This window comes from Actinia tenebrosa, unplaced genomic scaffold (assembly GCF_029948245.1).
Source record: "Actinia tenebrosa isolate PJP-AT-01 unplaced genomic scaffold, QUT_ActTen_1.0 PGA_scaffold14__42_contigs__length_11649687, whole genome shotgun sequence".
NCBI classification, from domain to species: Eukaryota; Metazoa; Cnidaria; class Anthozoa; order Actiniaria; family Actiniidae; genus Actinia; species Actinia tenebrosa.
In genome coordinates, this window is record NW_028292574.1 from 7,585,130 (window position 1) to 7,597,968 (window position 12,839).

The following is a 12,839-nucleotide window of genomic DNA, read 5'->3' on the forward strand; positions in this document are numbered from 1 at the left end:
AGGGGTTTTATGATTAATAATGTTACCAATTAGCATTATCCCGAAAATTAGGTGCAAACGCGGGGTTTAGACTCGTTGACGAGAATAACCACCCATTGCTGCCTTACAGGATAAAGAATAATAATAGGAACCCAGCTCATTTCTCGTTGGAGCCTCCTGCAGTGAGTGGAGAAGACTTAACACCGGTTACTTTTCATATGATAGTCAATTGTCAATATGTCAAGCTGCAAATTCTCCCCAACGATGGTAACATAATGATAAACCATGCCGGTAACACCAACGCGGTCTGGAATCATAAGCCCATTAGCACCATGAGCGTGCTGCCGCTAGTTCCACATTATCAAGGCGGCGCGAATACTGTCTTTACTTATCCCCAGTCGAGGACGCCTCGGATGCCTGACGACGATAAGCCACCAGTAATACACAAGGATAAGATCAACCCCTCATCTTCTTCAGGAGTACCACTCAATAGCGACGACCAAGATCCAAATGTTGTTGCCCACGAACTTCAACAGTTCGCCGCCGGCCCTAAGTGCCAAGGAAACAACCGAACCCAGCAGCCCAGGAAGACCGGCTGCCATCTTTTTCCCAAGTCCGTTAGTCCATTGCCTAATTTCTTTACGCCCGCGCCTGTAGCCTTAAGCGCGGATAGGATAACTCCTACTACGGTGCTAATAGCGACCGCAAACGCCAGCGGAACGCCATACTTCAAAAGGGCTTCTTTTTACCTTTTCCTTGGTGGTAAGCCCCAGCTCTTTTCCAGGTTTTTCCTTTTGCGCTTGTAATTCCGCAAGGCGTATTTCAAGGGCCTCCACTTCCTTTTGAGCTGCTTCCCTTTCTTCCTCGGTACGAGTTTGGTCCTCGATTACTTCTTGCTGCCGCTCTATTTGCCCCTCCAGGTCTTCGATAGCCTGATCTCTTTGCCGGATTTGCCCCTCTTTAGCGTTGATTTCGGCAACCAACTGCCGCCGTTCCTCCAAAGAGCCGGATATGGTGATATGCAAGTTTTTAGCTTCCTCTTTTGTCAGGTCTAACTCCTGTAAGGTGAGGCCGAAAGCCCTTTGGGCTTGGTCTCTATCGCGTAGGGCATTGTCTCTTTGTCCTCTAATTTCTATTATTCTTTGGGTTTTGTCATCAACTTCTCTCTTTTGAGCATCGAGAAGTAGTCGGTTTTGCCTCATGTAATCTGCCTCCCTTTCTTCCAACGTTTCTTGCAGTTCCTCGACGCGTTTTCTAACGCAACCTTTTCATTCAAGGCTGCCAAACCTTTCTAACGCGCTTCGGGTAGCTAGTTGAAAGCCTTTTAATCTTGCCACGTCACCCCTAACTTCACCATTGTCGTCGAAAAGGGGTTGCGGTTTCGTCCAGCGGTCTTTGTCAGGAAATCTCAAGTCTTGGACGCTTATGAGGGCTTTGTTTCCGCGTTCTGTGAGCCTTACGTCGTCGGCCTCGAAGTGGGAATAGCGCTGCGTTAGCTCTTGCGTTGCCCACTCTACGGTTTCCCGCGCGGTTGCTCCCTGCTCACCCATGTTTCGAAGTTCTATGTACTCGGGGGCGGACTTACCCGGGTTCTTTTCGTGCCACATGCGATTCAAGGCGGCCTTGAAGCTTTTCCATCTATTACCATACTTGTTTTCTAGAGCCATGTCGTAGATTAGGGGGTCGGTTTTCCGCGCCTTTAGTCCATGCGTCGTATTCTTCGTCGTTAATGTCGACTTGACCTTCTTCGGTAAGGGGATCAAAATCACCTTCTACTTCCATTATATATGATAAGCTCAAAGTTAAACCCCAACGTATTACCTAAGCAGGTTGGCGGACTGAAAGCAGAACGCACCTTTCACCGGGTTACATTCACGCCTTCTAGCGCTAAGCCAGGGGAAACGCTGTACGTAGGCGTACCCCGCCTAACGGATAACCTAGTGTTGGTTCCTGGCACCCTGGCGCTAAGGTTTAACCTAGCAATACAGCCAGATACCGCAGACGCGCGTTACGTCGTCAATAATGCAGGTAGAAACCTTGTTTCCAAAATACGCGTAAAGTTCGCCGGGGAATCCTTGCTGGACTTAAACAGGTATGATTTGTATACCACGTACAAAGACTTATGGTTGACTGCATTTGACCGCGCGCAAAGGATAGAGCAGGGAATAGCAAGCGCAGCCATACGCAAAGTAAGAAGCGCAACCTCTGGCGCCTCAGGAGAAGACGAAATAAAGACTGCTTATGGTACTAAATATGTCGTTCCATTAGATTTCGAAATTATCACGAACCACGGTGCATACTACCCAAGGCAGCTAAGCGAACTGCAGTTCGAAGTGACCCTAGCAGATACTACGAACGTCCTGCAAGGAAAAGATGTAAGTTCATCAGCTGTGGATCCTTATTTCATCAAGAACTTGGAGCTGCAGTACGAGACGGTACACAGCGAAGAGCTGGCTCGTAGCGCTGGCATGGAATACAGCGCTGGGAAGGCTTTCCTTTACGATCACGTCGTGATGTACAAGACCTTTAGCTTCACGAACAACGTCGAAGAGGTCATCAACCAAAGCATTAACCTACCCAGACGCAGCCTTACAGGGATAATGTTGCTGTTTGCAAAGACATACACGGCAGGATTGCGTGACTCTGAGGCATTCTTTAATCCTAACATCACTAACGTAGGCGTTAGCATTAACGGAGTACCTAATAAGGTTTACTCACAAGGGATAAAGCCTGAGGACATGTACCGGGAAGTCGCGCGTAAGTTTGGCGATCAAATTAGTCCAAAGGAATTCTTTAAGGATAAGTACGCGCTGTGGATCGACATGCGCACGACAAACGACGAAGACCTACATGGTCAGGGATTGCGGCTGGTAAATACTCAGGACGGCATTACGTTGGAGATCAAGCGCACCAAACATGCCAGCGACACTACTAAGATCAACGCGTATATCTTCGTAGTCTCAGACGCGCAACTGAGCGTAGAAATGAATCAGCTAAAGAGCGTTGCGTATTGATGCGCTGCGCTCCCTCATCCAAAAAAAAAAAAGAATGAAATATCCCTTACGTATATAATGCTTCGCGTATTTGAAAACAATGAAACTAAACTGCAATGCATAGTGCAAGGCGATAAACTTTATTTCAAAGCAAAGGAAGTGGCGGCTGCGTTGGGTTACGAGCGTCCAAAAGATGCAATTAAGGCGCATGTTTGCGATAAATACAAGGTAAAGCTTAGCGAACTTAGAGTGGAGGTGAATCGCCTCCCCTCTCATTCACAGCCTAATTCCCTGTACGTAACTGAATCTGGGTTGTATCAGTTGATATTTAGCTCTAAGATGCCAACGGCAGAGACATTCCAGGATTGGGTCTTAGAGGAAGTTCTCCCTACCCTCAGGAAAACAGGTAAATATGCAATGGACAAACGCTTTGACAGTCCTAACAAGTTGGTATTCAAAATAGAAAATGAATTTGACCTGCATAAGAAGGTCGTAAACTACATACGTCGATTCCACCCTATCCTACTGCTCGCACCAGGTCTTGGAGAACTACAGGACTCAGCTAGCAAAAGGATAGTATGTTGGCAGAAAGGGTATCAGGCGGGGCAACCCGACATCTTAGTCCTTAATGCACATAAAAAACATAATGGGTTATGCCTGGAGTTGAAGACGCCTAAGGGTAACGGCGTATTATCCTCAAAACAAGAGGCGTTACTCACACAATACGAGGCAAATGGTTACCTAACCATGGTGTGCAACGATTACGACCTTATATGTAGGGAGATCGACCATTACGCGGAAGGCATTCGTGTACCTTGTCCTTGGTGTGTTAAGGCTTTTAAGACGCAGGAGGCGTTAAGGACTCACCAAAGAATATTTCATAGATATAATGATAGTTGAACAGACACACTGGCGTAATCTGACCGTTGGTCAAACTTACAAAATAAAAAATTATGTCATGTTTGAAGATATCAACCGATTGAGGTTAATCTTGATGCATGACAATGAAGAGTGCACTTTATGGGCACCTGACTGCGTGCGGTATGTCCTTCAAGGTGAGGAATACACACACGTAAGAAGTTATGGTAAAGTGAATGGTCGATGGAAGTTTGACATCGAACGCCGCACCGACGCTAATCCATTATGTGATTAGTCATCCTCATGGGCGGTTAAGTATTGGTCTGCTATGTCGGACCTCATTTTTTCTGTCATGTAATTAGTATGGTAAATTAAGGCTCCTCCTGCGAACGCTGCGATGTAAGGTAACATCATATATTATTCATTTTTCCATGCTTTTCTTACAGCAAGGTAATGGTCTAAGGGCTTGGGTCCGTCGTACAGGCAACACCAAATATGTTGACCGCTACGTATACAGCCACATCGGTTGCAAATGCCGTCCCAGTGTTCCCTGTATTCCCATCTCACGCCCTCAACGTCGTCAAAGCATACGAAGGTCTGGTCTATTTCCTTCTTACGTCGCGTGAGCACCCGGGAGGTTTCGTGGGGACAACAACGTTCGGCTAAGTCTCCGTGGGTTTCACAGACGACATCTTCGAGGTGGTAACGACGACAGCGGTATTTATGCCAGTTCTCCTCGAAGTGAGGTTCATCGCAACGGAGACAACGGTCTTTGAGGCAGACTCTGTTCTCGCGGTGATATCGTAGGGCCTGTACAGTGGACAGTTCCTTACCGCAGTCACCGCAAAGGGTACTTACGGTCTTCTGACAGACTTTCTTGGAAAGATGGTATTGCAGTCGCTGCTTACTGCTGAAAGATTTATTACATCGCATGCACTCCATTATATACACCTTATTTTTTATTGTTATTTTGTTAAATGCTGCAAAGAGGTCTCAAGTAAGAATCTATCTTTTATTGTTATTTTGTTAAGCCCCCATTAAAAGATGAGGTATCATTCTTTCTCATTGTTGAAACCAGCAAAAAGATAATCATGTTAACCATTCTTCGATCGTGATGATTTAACAAAATAACAATAAAAGATAGACCCTTACTTGAGACCTCTTTGCAGCATTTAACAAAATAACGATAAAAAAAAGAAAGACCTATGCTAATTCCTCTTGCTGGGGCTTAGTAAGATCTTCTTTGCGACCTCTTACTCTTCTCGAACGTCGTCTAAAGTCCTTTGTGCTTTAGTATCCGCGGGACACCAATGTCCAACGAAGTCTTCTTCAGAGAATACCTTATTACAGTGACAGCAGCTGTGTTTCTTACGAGGCGTCGGAGGGGTAACGATGATGCAGTCAGCAGGTAGTTCGCACGTAATGCAGTCCATATATCTATGGGGGATATCGAATGAAGTCCTTAATGGACTCCTTAGCCCAGCCCGCCATTGTCAAAAGCGCGCCAAACCGTTCTGCACGCTTCAGACCACACATTTCATCGTACAATTCCTGTACGCGCTCTTTTAACCGGTCTATCTCTTCCCTTTGCATTTCTATGGTGTCTCTTTTATCCTTTGCGTCGGCGGTAATCCTTCTTACTGCTTCCACTGGTTCCATCTATATATGAACCCAGATCACATGCCTTGTAACGCTCTGATAGTAGGACCCACCGGCTGCGGAAAGACCCAGTTCATCGTGGAGCAGCTATTAGGATCCTTTAGATACCGCTTTGACTACATAGTGCTGCTTTGTCCCACCTACGTGAATAACCGCACCTGGGAAGGCATAGGAGTGAAAGATGACGACTTCTTCGTAGATATCTTAGATCCTAACGAGTTATCCAGCCATTTGAAGTTCTGGCACAAGCAATTCCCTAAAGATACGCAGACTTTACTCATATTGGATGACATTGCCTGTGGGGACGACGTAAAAAGGCGCACCTCCGAATTAGTGAAGCTCGCCTTTAGCGGCAGACATGACAATATTAGCGTTTGGTTGCTTTCCCAGCAGCTTACCAGCGTCTCTAAGCCCTTTAGGGAAAACATAGGCTCTCTCGTAGTATTTTATACTCCGAGCAAGTCTGACCTGGAAACCATTTTAAGCGACTACGGCGGTGAGATAAGCAAGGAACAGCTGCACGAATACATGCGGCATTTAAAAACGCACCAACATTCCAAGATGATCTTCTCTTTGAGGTTTCCGTATGACGTTAACATATATGGACATTGAGCAGCTCATAGATGAAGTCCCCACACAGTTAGATGAAAGTAACCTCAAGGAACAACTTAACATTCTTGTGTCTTCTGGGAAGTGTAAAGAAATGATAGGTAAGGAACTTACCCATGAGCAGGTTAATAAGCTGTCAGAAGAGGAGGTTAAGAAGTTCCATAAGAGGTACGAGGCTGCCCTCGCAAGTAAGACCACGGACGCCGTAGCAGACTCCGCTATCCGACTTGCCACTAAATTGCTTGGACTTGCACTGCCCATAGACGACGTGGAGCAACTACAGAAGGACATAAGAGATGACTATGTCATATCCCAAGAACTTAAGATAACCTGTGGGTGGTTGTCTTTGAAGTGCGGTAAGTTAATGGCAGTCGCCTCTGCGGCTTTGCACGTAGCTCAGCATGTCGACTTGAAGGAGGTACTAGGTTCCTTCGGAACATCTTGGAAGGACTTCAAGAAGGACAGAGAAGTCGAAAAGGTCTTCCAGGCGGCACTTGCTGAGGTACCTAGTCAAGTACCTGCAAGTGACTTATCAAGTACTTAGTCAAGTCATTCGCGGGAATTACCCAGGTCGCCTCAAGTACCTAGTTAAGTACTTATCAATTCCTTCAAGTCCTTAGATATAAATGAGTGAAGCTGAATCGAAGGCGGAGGAAACCCCTCAAGTAGAGGAGCAACGAATCACCAAGGCTAAATCTCCAGGCAGAGTTGCTGCCGGTAAGAAGCTCGCGGAGATGAACAGGAAGAACAAAGCAAAGAAAGAAGAAAAGGTGGAGGAAGAGGAATCCTTCATTAATCCTGGGTACGTCATTGGCGCGTTAGGAGTCGCTATAGCAGCAGGCAGCCTTTACTTACAATGGCGGGCAACGAAAAAGGTAGAACCACCAACGTATCACGCACCTGTGGAGGTTAGAAAAAGTAAGATCCCTGAAATGGAGTAGATTTATCACCACGTACCGTGGCGACCTAGATTTTCCTTCTCGCTTTGTAATATAATGTCGACCGCGTTGTTGAAAACTGTTGAAGAGGCAGCTATCATTACTTCCATCGTTGCGGGTATTGGTTGGGTAGGTAAGAAAGTGCTCAAAGAAGACTTTACTGAAGACCCAAGCAAGAGCTTCGCTAACTTTGCTAAGATGACCGCTGCCGTAGGCGGGGCTATCATGGTAAAGGATTACCTACGGAAGGAAAAGTACCTACCTAATGTATAATGGTTAGCTTAGTCGCAGGTGGAGTCATTGCAGCTTTAGCATTTACAGGGGCTAATTATGGTGGTCAATATTTGGATAGATTAGTTAGAGGCGACAAAAGCGGTGCCGCCGAAAGAAAGAGACACGACTTAGCGCTGGAGAAATATCAAAGGGACGTTGCAGCTTGGAATGAAAAAAGACAAGCTTACAGGGATTGGTTGGATAAGAACTACCAAGACAAAATGCAGGCAGACAAGAACTTCGAAAACACAGACTACGCCTTCAAACTTTATGCGCAAGCACACCCCGACTTTAGAATGAAAAAGCCTCAGTTCAAGAATTACTACCAGCCTTCTAAGAAACAAAAAGACAATGAATTGGTCTTTGTAGGAGTCGCAGGGCTGGCCGGAGGCGTGGCTTTGGCGTATCTAATATAATGATCGTCTTTTTGGAAAGCGACAAGAATGACTTTACTACTTATCTGAATCCTCCCATCCGCGCGGAAAGGGTTCGGTTGGTTAGTTGCTCTTTGTACAATTCTTGGTATAATTTAATTAATGGCTTTGTCATCGGAACTTCCGGCACCAAACCAAAAATACCAGATTCCCATTACACCCCCATAACACTGGCTAAGGAGCTAGCAAAGCATGGATATACTCTTACCACAGGATTGCCCCATGAAATGACATTCAAGAAAAATAATGGGAGCGCCAATCTAAAGGACAGTTCATTGGTAGAACTCCTGGGCCTTACTAGTACCACGATAAATAGCGGCAGTACATATGATGTGAAATGGAAAGTCGCATCCTCTTATGAAGTCTATTGCGACTTGGTCCATAGTTACAACAATGGAGAAAAGTCTTCTCTTATGTCCAAGTTTCTGCCCCAAGGTAATCCATTTGACCCAGTAGAATACACTCCCATTTCTTTGAGCTATGACTTGTCTAATTTGGTAGAAAGCATAAACATCACCATTAAAGTGGACGGAAAGACGGTGGATTTTAACGGACGTAAGATCAATCTTGTTTTGGAATTCATATAATGGGCCGCGTAGAGGACAAACTTAAAAGGATTTACTATGGGCCGGAAGGCTATTGGAGAGGAGCGTCAGCTATCAAGAAACTCGCGACCGCGGCCAGGGTATCAGACGAAACGGCTAAGAACTGGTTGAAAAAACAAACCCTCTGGCAGGTTTATCTTCCCGTGCCTAAGTACATTCCCAGGCCCAGCTTCACCGTAAATACCCCCAATGAAGTTCATCAGGCGGATTTGCTTTTCTTGCCGCACGATAAGGTGAGAAAGAAGACCTATAGGTACGCTTTGACCGTAGTCGATATCGCAAGCAGATACAAGGACGCCGAACCTATAACCAGCAAGGATTCTGGGGAAGTCGCAGAAGCCCTAGGTAGGGTTTATAAGCGCGTCTTGAAATGGCCTAAGCTGCTGCAAGTGGATGCGGGGACGGAGTTTATGGGCGTGGTTACCAAGACCCTGAAAGACCACGACACTAAGATTAGAAGAGCTAAAGCAGAGTACCACAGGGGTCAGAGCATTGTCGAAAGATTCAATAAGACCCTGGCCGAGCGTCTCTTTGGATACCAGTATTGGAAAGAGCTGGAAGATCCCTCCAAACGCAATAGGGAATGGGCTCAGAGGCTCCCCCAGGTCGTCGCAGCTTCGAACAACGAGGCGGCCAGGGCTACGGGAATGAAACCCAGGGATGCCATAAAAAAGAAACACGTGGAACACAAGTCCTTCATCAGAAGTTCGAGGGCGGTCTTCCCCCATGAAAAGAAATTAGGTAATGTCACGGTTCGATATCTCTATGAGCCGGGTGAATTAGAAGGAGGATCCAAAAGAGCTACGGATCCTAATTGGTCTTTGGAAACTTACCAGATCCGAAGTGCGATAGCTAAGAAGGGTCAGCCCATCTTGTATTATCTTCATGATAGTCCCACGCGTGGGTTCGTCAAAGAAGAACTGCTTATCGTGTGATGTCCGAATGCTATCGTATGCACTCCGTCATCACACATCCATCGCTTACCGTCAAATGCAGACAGTGACACCTTCTCCTGCGTGACGTTATGTATCTGATGACCATAGCTGCGCAGGCTGTTCATCTTATGCCGCTGTTCCTTGCGTGTTCGTAATACGTTGAGGTAGGACTCGTGCGTAATGTCCTTCTTAACCACATACTTTTTTACGCCTTTAGCTTTCTTTTCTACGCCGTCTAACTTTAGCACGCTGTACATCTTTGGTTTCAGACCCACGTATTCCACGATGGGTTTTCCTAACATTTCGTCTTTCATCTTCCCAATTACCTTCTTATTCTTCGCAGAGTAAAGGAAGTGCTCCTTCGGGTAACCGCTGGTGTCGTACTCGTCTATGTCGGGGAGGCAGTCTTTGTAAACGTCTTCCGTTTGCACTTCTAGAATTAGGGAGTCGGTGTCTGTGTACAGGAGGCGACAGCGGTCTCCGTACTTTGGCTTAAGCTTATCGTAGTAGAACTCGTACATAAGCAGCTTCGATAGATCCAGCACCGTAAAGCCTGTGTAAACGGGCTTGTTTAGTAAGAGGTTTGCCTTTTTCATGTGAATCACGTAGAAGTTCAGCATTTCTACGTATCTAACGAAGCCTGGCTGTGACACGTATGCTTCTGCTTCCTCTTTGGTGCTGACTATTTTTACGCTTACGCGCTTGCGGATGTTCTCCATTGTCTTTCCGAACACGCTGTTGTTCATCAGTTTGAAGAGATTTTTCTCGAAGTCATTTTTCGCTGCGGTACGCTTTTGCGTGTTAAAGTCAATGTAGGGGCGCATCCAGGGTTCCTGCGTGGATTTTAGGACTCTGTGGATCTTCTCTACGCGCATTCCGTGTCGCACGTAGAACTGCAGGTTGCGGTAATGTACCACATACTTCTTCTTATCCATCAGGTTCATAGTTAGTTTCCTGTACGGTTTGTAACCAGGGCACATTTGCTTTTGCAGCGGACTTAGCTGCTTAAATGGTATCTCTATCGCTTCTGGTGCTAAGGGGAACTCATTGTGTTCGTCGTGCAGGCGCTCTGGGTACTCCAGATCCACTTCTAAGACGTAACCCTTGTCTTCCTCCTTTCCTACCTGCATGTAGAAGTCTATCGGCTTCACTGGATCCCATTCGAAGTCTCTCACAGGTAGGTACTGTGACATTGCCCAACCATAAAGGTTATTCGCATCCAGGTAGTAAATGTATGTGGTTGGTTTCTCTGGGTCGTGCTCTACTAAGGGGTTGTTTGCGCGGGCGTAACGTCGGCTGGGTCCGCATACGCCGCCACGAATACCGTCTTCCATAAACCGATACATGTCGTACTCCGTTAGGAGATCCAACTGCGCATTTGTCTTCTTTAACAAAGCACTCCAGCTGAGCCCAGGAGCCGTGTAGAAATTAGCGGGATCCAATCCGTAATATTCCATAGCCATCTTTCTGAAGCTTTGGAAAACATCTGCGAGCAGCACTACGTCAGACCTTAGGTAGATGTCGTGGTAGTCACCCATGTTCTCACAGGAGTACTTTTCCCACACGTCTAACGCATGCTGGTACTCCTCATCCTTTATACCAGACTCGTTTAGGGTGCTGTAGAAGCGATCTTTGGGTGGTAGGGGTTCTTTGAATCGATCCCAGGAGTCCATGTATTCGTATGGGTAGACTCCTTTCCTTTCCGCGCCGTATTGACTGGAAATGGGAAAGTTGGTGTTATACTTTACGAGGTTTGCTAAGGAGTCCGCCATAAACTGCTGCGAATCTAAGAACTTTAGCTTACCCACAGTTACGGACATGTAGCGCTCTTTGTTGTTGGGTATGCATTTGACGTCGGAGCCGTCTGTTCCTTGTAGTAGCAAATGGGAGTCGTAACCGCGGAGGTTGTGAAAGAACACCGGAATCTCCATGTCTGGATTTACTTTGAAGTTTATATTGCATTTCCAATGAGCCGCTCCTCTGTATTTACCCGTGATGTGGCAGTGATCCCTAACCTTATCCACATAGAAATCCTCAACAAATGCTTTGTGACAGTGAATGCAGTGCGTGGAGGGCTTTCCCGGCTTCTCACCTTTCTTAGCATACTTCCCGCATTTAAAATGAGCTTCTCCTAGATACTTTCCATCTTCATCCCACGCTTTCTTGGCTCGTCTTCCAAACTGAAGAAGCGTATGTTGGCAAATGTAGCATTTTTTTGCCTTGTTAAAAGCCTCCTGGTTCTCTTTGGTAAATTCCATCTTCTTTGGACATCTTAATTGTTCTCTAATCTCTCCCTCCTCTTCTCGCAATGCTTCTAGAAACTCATTAGCTGCGTTCTTACCTCGGTAAATCACAGGAGGGTTTGCTTTACCGTCTGATCTGACTACTATGTAACCAAAGGAGCAGATCTCGTGTAATCCTACCTTATTCGTGGCGCCACGTTTCTGCTCTTCCTTAGTTATCAACGCTTCGAAGTCTGCATATATCACGTAAGGCACTTGCATCTGCTTTTGATGGTCTGCGTATGAAAGCTCTTTGTTGGTGGGCATCTGGATCCGTTGCGCCACTTCTTCGACTCCGCGGCAGATCTCATCGTGTTTCTTTAGGGCATTTAAGGATGTAAATGACAGCAAGCAGCAGTCACAGAAGTACTTTTTGCCTTTGTGCTTAGTATGTCTGTAGAATAGTCTGCTAATGTGTTTAACCCATGAGTAGTGTCCGCCGTGGTAGAATAAATGTACGCGCTCTCCTTTACTTTTTGACAGAACTAACGGTACTATCGTCTGCTCTCTGACTCCGTAAACGTTAATTGCTAGATCGTTTATTTCCTCAAATATGGGGATGTCTATCAACTGCATGGGAAATTCCACACCATCCCACTCTAAATCATCTGTGGGATACTTACTTGTCCTACAGGGATCCTTCTCTGCTGGATACAGTGCAGACCTGATTGCCCACATAAAGCATCGATTGTCTTCATTCTTCACGTTTACAATAGCCTTCTTCCTTTCTACCCACGTTGGTAGCGGTACGTAACTCCCCCCTCGTATGGGTACGTACCTGGCTATACTTATCTCTATTCCTTCAACCTCCTCTACTGTCCAACCCGATCCTTCTTTCGTGTAGTTAGACAGCGACTCCATTATTGCTTCTAAGGCTTCACTGAGTGACCTATCCAGATTCGTGGATTCTAATATCACTAACGACTTTGATCGCAACATTGCTGTCGTCATTACCTCGTCTTTTGACAAACTTACTTCTACCATTATGCTCGCTTTCAGGGCTCCTAATTCTTCTATACCTTTTCGGAGAGTCCTTTTAACCTTCCTTTCTGACTGACGCCAAAACTGTCTAACGTCAATCTCACCGTTACCGGGTATTGACACCGTGCTGAAGTTGCTTTGGGATTCCATCTATATAATAGGAAATATTTTATACCTAATACCAAGCACTTTTTAGGTCGTCGTAGTCGTACTCACAGTCCTGACAATGCCAAAACAATTTAACCTTAGTCTCAAACTTCTTACCACATCCACAATCATAACTGCTCATACAC